Source organism: Abrus precatorius, unplaced genomic scaffold (assembly GCF_003935025.1).
Source record: "Abrus precatorius isolate BTA unplaced genomic scaffold, Abrus_2018 Scaffold6, whole genome shotgun sequence".
Taxonomy (NCBI): domain Eukaryota; kingdom Viridiplantae; phylum Streptophyta; class Magnoliopsida; order Fabales; family Fabaceae; genus Abrus; species Abrus precatorius.
In genome coordinates this window covers 6,063,633-6,080,716 of record NW_020874406.1, presented here as the reverse complement: position 1 = coordinate 6,080,716, position 17,084 = coordinate 6,063,633, and the positions used below count along the sequence as shown (strand labels likewise).

The window sequence follows — 17,084 nt, the reverse complement described above, 5'->3', positions numbered from 1 at the left end:
GTTCCCTCCAATGCAAGTTCATAATGACATTCTAAACCCTTCACATGTTTTTCCCACTTTCCTTCTGCTGTAGTATTTACACAAGCCATTATACCTGTTACCAGCTTGGTTTTCAAGAGAAAACTGTGAGCTGGTTCCATTCTGGCACTGTTGATGATCTCTAGGACTTGGTTGCTTCTCCTAAGAACCAATAAAAATATCAGTCTTAACTGAAACAAGAAACTATGCAATAAAAGAAATAAGGCAATAAGAGGGGAACAAAATGTTACACATTAAAACAATTAAGAGAAGTACCATGGTGATGGGGTCAATAGCACCATAACCATGATGACCACAGCTGCCAGCACAAGCACAGAAAAAATATCACATCCATTAGATACAATATTGCCATCACTTCCCAACAAAATCTCTGAACAACATAGGTACACTGACAAATAGCATATCAATAACATTCTACTATGAAATTGATATATATAGGATATTAGGACAATACTGGTGCACAAGTTTCACTCTTGGGCATGAGGAGAGTGTTACAAGAAGGAAAACAAAGTATACCATACTAAGCTACTAAGACTACCTAATTGGATATGTATAACTTTTTACTACCTACTTGCATGAAATTGCAACTATGAAACGAATACACACCCCCTAAACACCAAATAGTTCAATCATAATTTGTTTTCAAAAAAATGTTTAGGATTAAATGGACAAAGAATAAAAGATAATAGACATACCTTCCCATTTGTTGGTTCAGCATGCCTCCTTTGTTAATATCCTCTTCTTGGTATACTTCAGATATTTGACTAGACTTATCGTAGTTAGCACTGCAACTTCCAGAGAAAACATCACATTTTTGTTGTGAATCTGCAAAAGGAAACATTGAAGTTGTAATAAACTTTGTGTGGCAGAAACTTATTTACTTGTCTCCTTTACAAAAACAAGAATCATAAAATTTACAAACCTATTAAACATACGGAATCTGGAGATTGAATCTTCATCAACAGCTTCTGGCACATGATGGTACCCTGAAAATCTAAGAAAGTATAGTCCAGAAATTGAGATCTCTCAGAACTTGTCATCTTTGCAAAGCCAAAAGATCCAGTCCATGTTTCTAGCATGCTAGGTATAGCAGGCAAAACACACCTAACTGCATGAGCTTCTGCAGAAAGAAAAATACAAGGTAGAAAATGAAAACATAAAAAATAAGTGTAACTGTAGGACTTATCTTAAGAAAAAAAAAACAATGTGTTAGAACTAATTCAATATAGATGGAAAAACAAAACCACAGATTGTATTTATTCACAGGAATGCCCCCGATCAAGGTGACCAAGAAACAAACATGTTACATTATTCACAGGGTATTCAAGAGACCCTGGACTCTCCCCAACCTTACAATGATCTTTTTCCCTTCTCCCTTCCATCCTGTCATATTTCCTTTTATATACAATCTCTTACTAACCACCTCCAACTAATTTAGTTAGTTGGGTTCTGACCCCCTACCCCTCTTTTACTTCTTTTAACATATACTTGCTTTATTATAGGTTTGCTATCACAATGATGTTGTAAATTTGTAATTATTTACACCTTTTATCTACCCTTATCACTTACAAACAAATTCAACATCAGAACTGAATACAGACTCCAAAATCATTATGCGTTACTACATACAGGTTGCCATATTGGTAAACTTTTTAAAAGTAGCCAAATGAGTTTCCATAAATGAGAAATTGAAACAAAGGACCATAGAAAACAAATTAACTAATCCATTTCCTTATCAGACATGTAAAGTTTGATGAAATAATCAATGTTCAATTATGTCAGAAATGTAGCTCTAGCTACGAACTAAAACCAAAATTTGGACCATTCATCAACATGGGACATATTTGATTGTGATAACAAAATATTATAACTATTAATTTCTTTGATTATAGTCAACATTGGAAGTGATTAAGATATAAAGTAAGAATACAAGTTTTCTAGGCCAATATACATGTTACATCATATATTATTATGATAAAGATGTACTGATTATTATTGCTTAAAGCCAAAGTTTCTTTGAGGATTGAAGTTTTCACACAAAAATATTTGAACGAAAAGTTAATACCACCTAACACATTGCTTTGTCCTGAAATCGCAGTATCATTTTAAGGACACCATTACCTTTTCAAGCTCATTCATTAAAATGCTACACATTCCATGTCGACGATACTGTAATCTGGTACCAACAAGGGGTACTTCTGTTACCTTCTTCCCATAGACCCTAAAAAATTGAGAAAGGAAATGAATATGACCAAAACACAAAACTGCACAAAAATCCTTAGAACATGCAACCATAGAATCAAACAAATCCTAGTACTTGATGGTAACAAATCCTATACTCACCTAATAATTGCCACACTAATTAGTTCTTCATTTCTCTCAAGTAGTACAGTATAGAAACCCTGGAAATTTAATCGGTTAAGCTCTGACCTACAAAGTTCCAAAGTAAAGATATTAGGTATAGACCAAGAGATATAACAATAATGCAGCACAATAGATACCATGATCATGTACAAAGTAAATATAGTAGATATTGCCATAATACATTATGGCAATATCTTGAAGGATAACAATTCTGACCAACTGCTGAACATAACATCTTCCATGAGATCTTTGCTAGTGAAAGGTTCCTTTAGGGGCTCAAAACATTCATGCATCAGAGATAGAGCAAGATTGAGTTTGCTGAAACTTTCTGCCGCTAAGTGACTTTCAGTACTACCAAGATCACAACTCTCGGAGTTGATGAACTTCACCAATGTCCATGTTAAATTGTCCACACCCACTGAAACAGGAACTCCTAGTAGTTTATGAAGGCCTTCATATATCTGCAAAATATAGACACAATAATGTAGGGTAAAACCAGTGTTCTAAAAGACCCTCAATGAAGAGACGGCCTAATATGCTACTCTGAAACTAAATTCGTATCTTGTTTGCTTGTCAAGTCATAATCAAGTACCAGAATGAAACAATATTCTATGAAATCTCATGATGATTAACTGTTGACCAGAAACATATATGTAAAGGTATATTGACAATAAATATACTTTTTATATATTATTAAAGTATCACAGGATAAAACTTAGTTGTTGTTATTGTTAATAATTAAAGTAATGTCAAATAAATATTTAAGTACTAATTAAATGAGTTAATATTTGTTTTTTAAGTAAGTTTTAATATTTTATTAATTTAAATATATACTTAACATTAGAAAAAACATTTAATATTATTAACAAAACAGCAAAAATTATTAATATAAAATAATCTAAATACAATACTAAAGATATCTTTTACTAGACTTGTCGTGACATTATTTTCTTTTTTTTTTTTGTTATCTTTTTATTTATATGAAACTCTATTTTTTTAACCGGATTAAATTTTTAATTTTTCTCTTATTATTATATATTTATAATTTCAATCATTAAAATAATATTATAACAATTTTAGGTAATAAATAAACAACTTAATATTTCTTTTGTTAGTAAATTTTAATATTTTTATCAAAAAATATATACTTAACATAAATAAAAAAAATATTTAATATAATTAATAATACAATATGAACTACTAATAATAAAAAAAAAAAAATATTAAATGTATTATAAACCAGTTCATCGCACATGTCTTACTGTAATACGTTCCAATGAAAGTAAGAGCAAAATAAATTTAAAGAGAGAGAAAGAGAGTTAGAGCTTGCAGGCAAACAAATAGAAACAAGCAATTTTTCAATAAAATTATGGCTATATTTTTCTTAAAAGATGAAAAAAAAAGGGTAATAGTTTTTTTTTGTTCCTTTTCACAGTCTTTACCACAGAACCAGGTTTTCCGATATCTTGATATATATGCAGCTCCATTTTTAAGGCACCTAACGTGATCTACATAAATTTGACAAAGTTGACACCAAATTTAAATATGTACACAAATGCACACTAAGAAGATATCAAGGCATGGATGAAATATTAAAGTAAAAACACATAATAGCTTGCATTTATGTTCACACTGAGCACAAGTACGGAAATGATCATCCTCGTCTTCATGGATTTTATTTTGGCCATAAATCCTACAACAAGAAGATGGACAAACCCAAACCCAAAAGGGACATTCTATACAGAAACAATAAGACAAGGCAAAGGAAACAATTCAAATTCAAGATCACATATTGGTATGAAAATACTGAATTGAAGTAATATAATGAGTCAAAATAATATAGTAGTAGCACAAAATATAGCATGATTGAGAAGGAAAATTGTAATACCTTCAAACCAAGGCACATATTATGGAATAAAGATGGACATTGATCACATAAAATAAGTTCACCACCATCATGGCAAACAGAGCAAATGTAGTCATTGTCTCCTTGACACAACTCACTGAATGGTTTTTCACTAGTTTGGCTTGTTTTATGATATTGCATTATTTGCATTTGGCAGTCCAAGAGTGATCTACCATCTTCCAAAAAGATACTAGAAGATGGCCTGCAAGTACTAATGCCACTAGCATGATGTTCAAAGCCAACAAGACTGTATATTTTCATGCAACAGTTACACTTGATTCCATCGCGAGTTATTTTCCCTACAGCAATTGTATAAATCGTACGCTGCCTTCCTTTTGCCTTATAATAAACCTTAGACCTTGGTAAGACTACGTTGCTGTCTATCAACCAAGACATAACATTTAGAGGTTTATGTTGTGATGGACAAGGAACAGACACATTTTGAACCCTCTTATTTGATCTTAGCATCCTTAGAGGCAATCCATTGCTTTGACACTCAGGTAGATTGGATTTTGAATTCCTCGAGCATATCCTCTTTCGATTTGAAGTTGATCTATTTGAAGGAGCACCATCCATAGCATGTAACTCAGGGTGTTTTGGAAGAAATTGGGATACTCTATGTGATAAGTCACCACTCCAAAGCTGATAAACATTTTCCTCATTAGTGCCAGAGACATTTGAAGGCTTCATATCAGATATAGCCCATTCAGGAATACCCTCTTCAATACAAAATCTGCATGCTGCATGAAGTGTTGTGAATCTCTTATTTTGTGGAGACACGTATCTTATTCCCCTTTTTTTATTAGTTGGAGATGGATATTCAAAATTCCATCCTTCTGCTAACAGGTGATTCTTTGCTTTCAGTATCAACTTTTTTTTATCAACCTTATTATTGTTGGATTGATGTGCATAATAATATTCCACAACAGCTTGATGACAAAACTCTGGTTCAACTTCACTGGGAGGAAGGATATTTAGATCCTGATTTTTTTGGGATAGATTAGGAATCACATTGGAAAGATGAGAGTCAACTGTAAGATGCATTCTACTCTTTTGGGACTGCAAAGAGTTGTTCTTGTTGGGGTCCTCTAGCATACTTTTACAAACTTCAACCAGTGACAAGTAAACCTTTTGGCCCAGTTCATCAGGCGATTTATACCTGTAACGACTGATATTAAATCTATATGACCACTCAATTTCCCATCCAAGATATGCAAGATGCTTTTGTAATCTTTCCTTCCAAAGTTCCCTACTTCTCTTGCTTGAGACAAATGCATATTGCCTAACAGCATCAGGACATAATTCAACTTCAGAAAACGTCAGAGGTGTCCAATATGTGGACCTTAAATGGGTTGAGGATCTACGTTTTCTTTTCCTTCCAAAACAACTAGCACCTGAAACTATTTCTTCCAAAACAAATGCAAATTTAAAAAATTGTTTTAAAATAATTTTTTTAAAAGTAAAATACAATAGAAATAAACAAATCCTAAATTCACTTTATTTTTTTAGTCAAATTTATATTGAATCTCGTTTAATAAATTCTGATTTTATTTATAAAACTGGTTTATTTGGAGAAATAATAAGTATAGATAAATAATTACTTTTTACTAATAAATATATTTGTGCGTTGCACGGATTTATTTTATTTTTATTAAATTAATTTATTTTAAAATATAAAATATATAATTTAAATATAAAAATTAAATAAATATTATAAAAATTTTATTTGTTAAAATAAATTATTATTTAAAATATATTTAATTTAGTATTTTTTTATATAAAAAATAGCATAAAATATTTAATTTTTAAAATATACAAATAAAATTTATATTGTTTCATAAGACCATGAGTCATTCATCATTATAAAATTTTAAATAAATAATTATAATAATAATTATAAATAAGATTACTTTTATTTTTATTTTTTTATTAGTTTTTTAAAATAATTTTTAAAAAAATAAAATAAAATAAAAATAAAAAATCCTAAATTCACTCTATTTTTTTAAGTCAAATTTATATTGAATCTCGTTTAATAAATTCTGTTTTTATAAAAACTGGTTTATTTGGAGAAATAATAAGTATAGATAAACAATTATTTTTTACTAATAAATATGTCCGTGCGTTGCACGGATTTGTTTTTTTTTTATTAAATTAATTTATTTTAAAATATAAAATATATAATTTAAATATAAAAAGTAAATAAATATTATAAAAATTTATTTGTTAAAATAAATTATTATTTAAAATAAATTTAATTTAGTATTTCTTAGTATAAAAAATAGCATAAAATATTTTATTTTTAAAATATAAACATAAAATTTATATTGTTTTATGGTAACATAAATCATTCATTATTATAAAATTTGAAATAAATAATTATAATAATAAATTATAAATATAATAAATTTTTAATATAAATTATAAAATTTAAATAAAAGGCTTTAGAATTTTTATTTATGTATTTGTTTATATTTGATGAATTAAATTTATATGATAAACTATTTATTTATAATTATAATTTAAAATTATTAAAAAAAATTACTATATAATTATTTAAGCATGATATCATATTTTTAAAAATAATTTATCAGACTAATATAAACAAAAATAAAGTTGTATTTATTCAACCAATATATGAAATTTTAAAATTATGTTTTCAACATCAATATATACAAAATTATATGTTAATATTTAAAATAAAAATATATTAAATTTTTTATATATAAATAAAGCTACCATACAAAGTTATTATAAATAAAAATTCATAATAATATAATATAATATAATATATATTCCAAATTAAAAGTTTACTTTTTAGTAAAAAAAAAATATAGAATTGAGATTTTTAAAATGATTAAATTATTCTATATTTTTTATAACTTAACAGAATTAATATTGATTGACATTATAAATAAATTAATTTTATTTAATAATTAAGTATAATAAAATTATATTTTTTGGGTCATAAAATTAAAATAATAAATTTATTAAATTTTTTATATAATTTTTTAATTTTTAAAAATAATTAATACGGTTTGTTTATTATTTATCATTTTAATTAAGAATCAATAAAAATAAATATATCTATAAATTAATTTAATAATGAAATAATATTTTAAAAAATTTATTAAAAGAACAAATATTAATTTAAATAAAATTTAAAAAATGAATTTAAAATACTATATAAAAGGAAACATGTAGATTGAATTAAAAATAAGTAAAAAAAAAGTATATTATTATTAGGTTTGTAATTATTTTAAAGGTATATAAATATAACTTAAATATAAATATATTAAAATATTTATCACCATTAAAAAAATAGATGTGTTCTAACCACTTTGCCGTAGATCTAGTGAATTTGAGATTTTATTTTTACTTTTAGATATATATTTTTTGTCTATTTCTTTGATACATTACCTAGTTCTAAAAAAAAATGTCAATATTCAATGAACTTGATTTAAATATTTTTTAAATTAAAAAATGTATAATTTTAAGAATATAACATAATAAATAATTATATTAATAAAAAAATATTTGTGGTGATTTCATATTTTTATGTATAATATCTGTATTTTGATTTATATTTTGGAAACTAATTGTAAGTCTACAAAATGTCTGAATTTTTATATTAGGCAGCACTGTTCTTTGCTTTTGTAATTGAATGCTATCAAGAAAATTTTCAAATTAAAAACTCTAAACCCTAAACTTATATTTCAATCTAAAAATTTTGAATAATCATATAGTTAGAATATGAAATTCTAATAAATAAATATAATTTGATAATTTAATATAAAAAAAATTATAACATTTTAAACATTAACATCTATCTTTCTCAGATTGGTGATAGTTATAATAATTTAAACTTTATATTCATAAAATCTTAAAAGTACGTAAAGAGAAATGTTTGTTAACTTTTAAAACAAATGATATATATAGAAATTAAATATTACATTTAAACTTAATTCAGAGTTAAAATTTTATATTTTTTTTACTTATTCATTCATTATAATATAAAATTATTAAATATAGAAATAGAATGATTAAATCATATTCATTTTCATTGTTATGATATTTAATAATATTTAATTTATTTCAATTATTATAATTAATTAGTTTTAATTAGAGAATTTTGAATTTATTATTATTATTATAATATTTTATAAAAAATATTGCAACAAATTATTAAGTAGAAAATTTGTTAATTTTTTAATTTAAGAAAAATTAAATTTGTCATCATAATTATTATAATATAAAATATAAAAATATTATCTACATTGATAAGTTATACATAATTATGATATATCAATTCCTATTAAATTATTTTTTAGAAAAATTAAAATAATAGAAGAAAAGAAAAATTTAGGTAAAAACTAAAAGAGAAGAATAATTGTGTTTAATATAAAAATTAATCTTCATATCAATTAAAATTACGGATGTTGATATAATATAAAATTTATAAATTGCATATAAGATTTGTCTAAGAAGAAAGTCAATACATAATATATATAATAATAAAGTAAGAGAGATATATAATAAAATAACAAAATTATTTTATAAATGACTTAAATATTTGGTGACATTTTACTTTTCAAATTCTATACAATATTAAAAGTATTTATACAATACCGCAATAAAAATATCTTTTAAATTTTCTATTGTTGTTCTTTGTTCACCATTTTTTGCTTGTCTTCCTCAAGTTGCAACATAAAAGAAAATATCAAATATAAATTACTGCATGAGTTAAGAAATTTAAATAATACATTATAAAATTATAATTTATACATTAATTTTTCTTTTTTTTTGATAAATTTGGTGTTGTCACAATTGGAGATATAGGTGAACAACTTATTGCTAAGTCATTTTCTTTTGTTTTTGCATTTGTATTGTCTAAACTTTCTTTATTCTCAATCTATATATATCAAACAATGAAAATAAAGTTATTCATCATTGTATTATAAACATTATAAATGAAAGTAATAAAACTCCAATTTAACCTCCTATATTACTTTCACTGTTGGCTTCACAATTTTTTTTGCAGTGAAATTTTGTCTTTTACAACTTTTAAAGTAAATACTCATTTTTATTTGAAAAATATGTGAAGTGTCAATAATCTTTAAAAGTTATGGAGGCAACTTTAACCCTTCATCATCACCCTTAAAAAAAATTATCACATAAAAAAAGTTATATGTTTTAATATATTTTATTATATAATCAATTATTAAATTTTTTAATAAGTTAGAACTTAACACATTTGCTTACAATTTCAAATGTTGCAATAAGATCTTTTAACTTTACTTGTACTAATTGTTCAACAACTTCATCAAATAAGACAAATATAGTTAAATCCGTGAAATCTTTAACATTAAGTTCAAGACAAAATATGTAATATATATAAATTAAGATAATAATATATAATTCAGTTTATTTTAATATGAAAATTTAAAAATTAGAATACATAGTGATGAATTAAGTACCTTGTTATTAGACATTTAACGTTTTTATAACATGATTCACATTTAAAATTTGTAGTTGTGAAAGAAACTTCTTGTAATTGGAGCAAGAAATATAATACCAATCATTTTTATTTTTAAGTAATATATTATTTATAGTTGCAATACAACCAATTACAGCATTCTAAAAATTAATTAAAAAATTAGTTTAAAAATTAAATAAGAATAATAAAGTATAAGAGAAATTAAATTTAACATATCACTCTTTGATTTTGCTATTGTCAAAAGTTCAGATATGTTTGTGAAATTTTCTAATTTAGGAAGAGTCATAGATCTTGTGTATTATCAACATTATGAGAAATATACATATCATTAAAATCCCTACAATAATGTGATAATGAATAATTGAAAATGTAATTAAGATAAAAAATAAAGAATTAGCAATAATTAACGTAATAGAGGATTTTAAATAATTTTAATATTTGAATAAATCTACAAAGTGAGTAACTTCTGGTATGTCAATATTGATATAAATCTTTGTTGATCATGACATGGAAATAGAAATATATATCTATAATGCATATATTCATACTTTTATAATTAAATATGAAACATATATATATATATATATATATATATATAATTTATCTAAATAAAATATTTTAAAAATATAATAATACAATTACCTTAAATTCTTTTACAACAATGGATGTGAATATTGTAACATTGATTTTTGAATTCTTAGATACATTATCTTTTATTATTTTTTCAAACAGTGCAATATAATCATCTCACGACGTTACTTTCACTCTATTTTCCCTACAAATGATTTAACCAAAATTATAATATTTTTTAATTAATAATAACTTTAAAATAATTATTTATACCTCATGTTTTGTAATTGAAGCGTCATGGCATTAACCTTTCTTAAAGAAGTTGTTTTTTTTCTTTAAGAGAACTTTTGTGCATGACCACTTGAGTCACATCTATTCATAAAATAAATAATTTTAAGAAACTAATTGATAAATTAAATATAAATTATATACCAAATTTTAGTAAAGTTTCACTGCAAAACACTTATTAAGACATTATTTTCACAACGACTTTTCAAATCTTCAAAGTTCACAAACTTAAATATATGGAAAGAAATTATGTTATTATCATTTGATTCCTTAATAATAGTTGTTGTATAGAATTACAATATAAAATGATTGTTTTGAACTACAACAAATCTATCTTTATTCTTTGTCACTAAAAAAATTGTTATGAAGTATATTTTTTCATCCTTTAATATACCTTTGAAACTGTAAGAAATACCCGTACTATAAAAGCATGTATGTAATTGTTCTATAGAAAAGAAAATTAATTAATTAGAAACTTTAAAAATAAATTAAGTTAGTTATCATATAACAACATATAAAAGACAATATAATTATAATTTATTAAAAATAATAAATTTTTAATAAAAAAATTCAAATCTAATACTTTTTCATCAATTAGTACCACATCAGTACTAATTAACTCTTTATTGCGATATATATTTAATGTATCTCACAGTTGTGATATTTGCATTTTTATTTTTCAATTATCTATTGTTAAATTCAGATCGTTAAGAAAAGTCTATTTTTCTTTGTTGAAACTTGTTGTTCTCCTACAAAAGTATGGAAAACATAAAAATAAATAATTACTTGTGATAAATATAAGAAAATAATAATAGATTTGATACAAATTAATCAGTTAAAAATAAAATTCAATACATAATATAATTTAAACATAGTACAACTTTATGCTTACTTAAAAAAATAAATTAAAATATATAACACAATTTAGTGAAACAAAATAAAAAATATCAAACTTGAAAACACATGTACTTATGTGGACAGATAATTCTTGACTGCTAACATGATTGCAAAATACAAAGAAAAAAATGACAATAGAAAAAACGGTGATAAATATAAGAAAATAATAATAGATTTGATACAAATTAATTAGTTAAAAATAAAATTCAATACATAATATAATTTAAACATAGTACAACTTTATGCTTACTTAAAAAAATAAATTGAAATATATAACACAATTTAGTGAAACAAAATAAAAAATATCAAACTTGAAAACACATGTACTTATGTAAATAGATAATTCTTGACTGCTAACATGATTGTAAAATACAAAGAAAAAAATGACAATAGAAAGAACGGTGAACAAATTTTCAAAATTTATGTAAAAATGACTTATACAAATAGAGATGAAGTCCTACTTGGAGATATATGAAAAGTTAAAAATAAAAAAATTAATATAATAAAAGTTATCTTTTCATTTGTATTATAATTTACTTGTCTTTTCATTAAAAATTTAATTTAATAATATATAATATAAAACAATAATTAACATTCAAATGTCAATTTTTATTTTTAATTAAAAGATAACTTGAGAACTTCATCAAATTTTTTTAAAAATATTTTTATACAATTTAATCGATATTTTTTATTATTTTTAATATTTGACATAGAAAATATTGAAATTATTTTATTTATAATAAATTATAATAAATTCTTCTTAAATATATTTTATAACAATAAGAAGTAAATATAATTTTAATTTATAAATTATAAAAAATATTATAATTAATTTTAATAATTGATAATGTAAGGTAATTTATAATATGAATATTTACGTCACTGTTTATAACATAATATAATAATCAATTATAATAAACTTTCTTTAAATACAATTTAAAAATAATAAGTATAAAAAAATATAATTTCAATTCATAAGGTATATGTTTTGAATTTTAATGCATAATGAAACAAGTAAGCGCAGTCAATAAGAGTGACTTTATATGTTTCGAATTTTAATGTAATAAAATATAATTTCAATTCATAAGTTATACATTTCAAATTTTAATGCATAGAGTAATAAGTAAGTGCAATCAATGAGAGTGACTGTATAAATTTCGAATTTTAATGCATAAAGTAATAAGTAGGTGAAGTTATGTATATTAAAAAGGACAGAAATTTTTTACACCAGTGTAAGTCTAAAAATTCTTACACTCAATCTGAACCTTTTATTTAACTTAAATCTAACGGATTATAATTTATTACTTTACTAGCAGTTAGACTTAAGTTAAATGAAAGACTTATATTGAGTGGAAGAGATTTTAAACTTATATCAGTGTACAAAGATCCTTCTCCATATAAAAATGACTTTATACGTTTCAAAATTTAATGTATAGAGTAATAAGTAAGTACAGTCAATAAAAGTAACTTTATAGGTTTCAAATTTTAATGCATAGAATAATAAATAAGTACAGTCACGTATGTAAAAATAATTTTAAACGTTTTAAAATTTAATACATAATAAATAAATGAAGTCAATTTTACATATAAACACATATAAACGATTTATTCAAATAAAACAGAAACCTACAAATGAGGTGAATGTAGGCAAATCCATGTTCACCGTTACAAGACGATGTTACAGAAGCATCTCGCCAGTTTCCCGCGCTATCTCTCTCCTTCCACAACTTGAAACACAAAAACTCTAATTAAAATCATACGTGTAATCCTCTCTTTTTTATTGCTTAAAAAGATCATTTAAATACACAGAAACAGAAAAACTTTATCTAAAGTCATAAAGGTAAAAACACCAAAAACAAGTTATAAAAATAAATAAATAAAACTATATTCAAATTTAAATTAGCATGCATTTTAAAATATTATATAATTAAAAAAAAATTAAACACATCAATACAACAACATTTGTCTCAAATGCTACTTTACAAACAATTTGTTTATATTTAACCAGTGTTGACACTCATCTAATACCCTTTATTATGTTTATCTCCATTTTTATCCTCCTATCGCATCTATATCTTCTCTTTCTTCTATTCCTATTTCTAACAAATATTTTCTTTTTACAAATGATTATTTTTGTTCTTTTATAAGATTTTTTTTTAGTCCTGAACTAAAACACATGATTGTAGAGCGTTGTAGTTTACTATGTGCAACATTACACCAAAGCCCACACATATGTCTAAATCTAGTAATTTTTACTTTTTGCCCCTCTTTTTTTTTTTTAATTAAACTACCCTATTTTTTAAAATTATGTTTTCTTCTAAAAGATATTAATCTCTTCCGACAGAAACCACAAGTTGATCAAAGGATGTTTTATGTAATGGACCGAAGGAACCCCATGGTTTTGGTTTGATGTGCTTATGAGGAGTTTGATTTTGCTCCGGTTTCAAGGGTTATTGGAGAGCATTTCTCAAGCCAAACCAATTAGAAGAACAATTCAAATGTTGCATAAATAATGAATCAAATGCCATGAATAAGCTACAACGAACATGAAAACCACAAGTTGAAGCCTTACTACTTTCCCTCAAATTATTTTCCTTTTAACATATCACTTTTGATTTTTCACTATTTTTATAGAACTAGTCTCTTTTATTCTTTATCAAATGCATTTGTCTCATATAACCAAAAAATATCGTGTCCTATAAAAGAAAGCATTTCAAAAGATATTTCCTTATCGATAGTTTTGAGGTAATGAATAGAACTATGAACAATTGGCTACTTTACTTCTTTCTCTTCATAGATTGATAAGCCTTTCGCAATTTGTAAATCTGATTACACTTTGTTCATATATATTTTTTATATAAAAAACACTAAGAGATCAATGGTTGGAACTTACATTTTTTAAAGTATAGATACATGAAATTAATTTCTCTAATCCCAAAGAGTTACATGTTGCATTTGACAAGGCATACTTTCTCTATCTTTAACTAAGACACTATTTTCTCCTAGATTTTTTATAATAGAATTTTTATTTTTTTTCCATTTCATTAGCATATGTTTACAAATTAAACAGTTGCTGCTATCATGCAACCCTCTCAAATGCATTACCTACCAAGAATTATAAAAAATAAGAAACATATCGAAGCTGAACTGTGTTAATTAGAATAATGACAAAAATAAAAACAACAAAAAAAAACAGTGAAGAAGAAGTGTGCTACTTTACTTAGCCAATAAAACACAAAATTAGTAGAATAAAGCAGTATAGAATAGTTCATTTCAAGTATCTGGCAATCCAGGAAGGCACAAATGACTGCAATCAGAGTGATCAGGTTAGCTCTTTGTTCAGGACTCAAATCACCACCATAAATGGAAGGATATGCATCCTTCTTATATGTTGATAGCATTGTGATGTCAAGAAGAGATGCAGGGTTGTTCATTTCCCTTATCACCATATCCACAACCCTCATTTGCTCATGGAATGCACCAGGGTATGCTGTGCCAGTGCCAATTATTGGTGCAGTTTCACCATAGCAATTCTTTGTAGTCATTGTTGTCACTCCAGAATTCCATTCATTTGGACTGCATATCCATGCAACTGAGTTTTAGCATAGCCTATAATGAAACTATTAATGAAGCTTGTACAATATGTTAAATGTGACATTTGTAAAACACAAATCACTGTTTACTTTGTAGTGCCACATATCAATGTCCCAACTTCTGTATTTACATCCCATGTTAAAAAAAAATTGGGCAAAGGACAATACTAGCCACATTGGTTGAAAAGTTGTGTTAAAAAAAATTAACATTTTTTGGTATGTTATCATATGACATATAAATATATGTTATATGAGGTGAACAAAAATTATACATAGGTTATATTGAGAAGTTATAAAAAATGTGTAATGTGGTATGAAATAAGTGGGTCGAAATGTTGACCCACAAATATATTGCAGTTTCAATTGTTTCATTTTGTAATGACACTTCATTCTCAACCTCACTGTGTTCTCCTACCACCGCTCCTTGCTCTTCTTTTCAGTTAAGTCACAGTAAATTAATTATCATTATAAAATATTTACTGTCAATCTTTTAAAATAACTTTTATATAAAATATTTTTTATTGATTAATTAAATTAATAAGAATTATATTCTAATAAAAAATCTTAAATAAAAAGTGATAATAGATATTTTAATAAAATACACTCTCCAAAGGGTTAAAAAAGTACTCTAAATCTATTTTTCAAAAATGCCTCATAAAAAGTACCATTAAGATATCGTATCACAGGATGATAAATATTTATTTAGAGTATGTTTCTTTTAAGCAGTTTTGTTAGGCAAAAAAATAAATTTTGTTTGTTAACATAAATTTTACTTTAAAAAAAAAACAAATTTGTAAAATTATTTTAAAATATAATTGTAAAAATAAAAAAAAAATAAAAAAGTCCTTGGACTGCGCAGAACTCTGCATTTTGTGATTTGTTAAATATATGCAATGTTGGAAAATATTACAAACCTTTATCCATGCGGCATGGGACATTAAATTTAAATTTAAAATTGGTATGTCGAATAAATGTAAAGCTACATTCACAAGATTTCAAATCTTTAATTGTCTGCGCGGTATGGGGCATTAAATTTAAATGTAAAATTGATGTGTTAAATAAATGTAAAAGCTACATTCACCAAATCCAAAGTGATTTCTTATTTATTAAAATAATATTATTTAAAAAAGCTATTTAATAAAGTAATATTTTAAAAAAATTATTTCTTTGTTTATATTTTTTACTATGTCATTATTTTAAATTTCATTTTTATTATGAAGATGAAACTTATCACACATTTAACATGTGTCAATTAATCTCATATCTATAGTATACAATAATAATTGTCACAGTTTTAAATTATTTTACCAATTTTATGGAGATTTTAAATCTTAAGTAAATTTATTTTCGTAATTAAATTTGCCCATATATTTAGTGAGACTAATTATTATCTTTATTAAATATTTTAAAAATTACGATAGTTTTAATCTATCACTAAATATCATCAAATTAAATTGCAGTATTAGCAAATTAAATCTATTAAATTTTAAGAAAAAAATTGAAACCGGTCATATTCTCTTTATCCACAAAATTCTATGAAATTTCACAAAATAGTAAAAAATTAAATCTACCAAATCCTCGTCATCAAGGAGATTCTAAGAAAAACAATATTAAAATCTATCAGATCTTCTTATTCTATCATATTCTAAGAAAATTTTCAGAATATTAACATATTAAATCATAGTATCATTATTCTTTATTTTTTCCTTTCTCCCTCTAAGTCATGACACCTCATCTCTGCTGCATTATTCATCATCATTTTAAAGTGTTATATGTGAAATAAATTTCGCACTCTAATAAAATTTAAAGTGACAATAAAAGTTTAAAATAAGAAAATATTTTTTAAAAAAAATATCATTTTAGTTAATAATTTTTTAATTAATATTATTTTAATATTAAAAAAACCTAAACAATATATCTAGACTGTCTTGGA

At 24.2% G+C, this 17,084-nt stretch overlaps 1 pseudogene; it reads right to left on the bottom strand.

Moving 5' to 3' along the window:
• Window positions 1-18: 18 nt before the first annotated feature.
• Window positions 19-15,103, bottom strand: LOC113870070 (annotated as a pseudogene).
• Window positions 15,104-17,084: the final 1,981 nt, after the last annotated feature.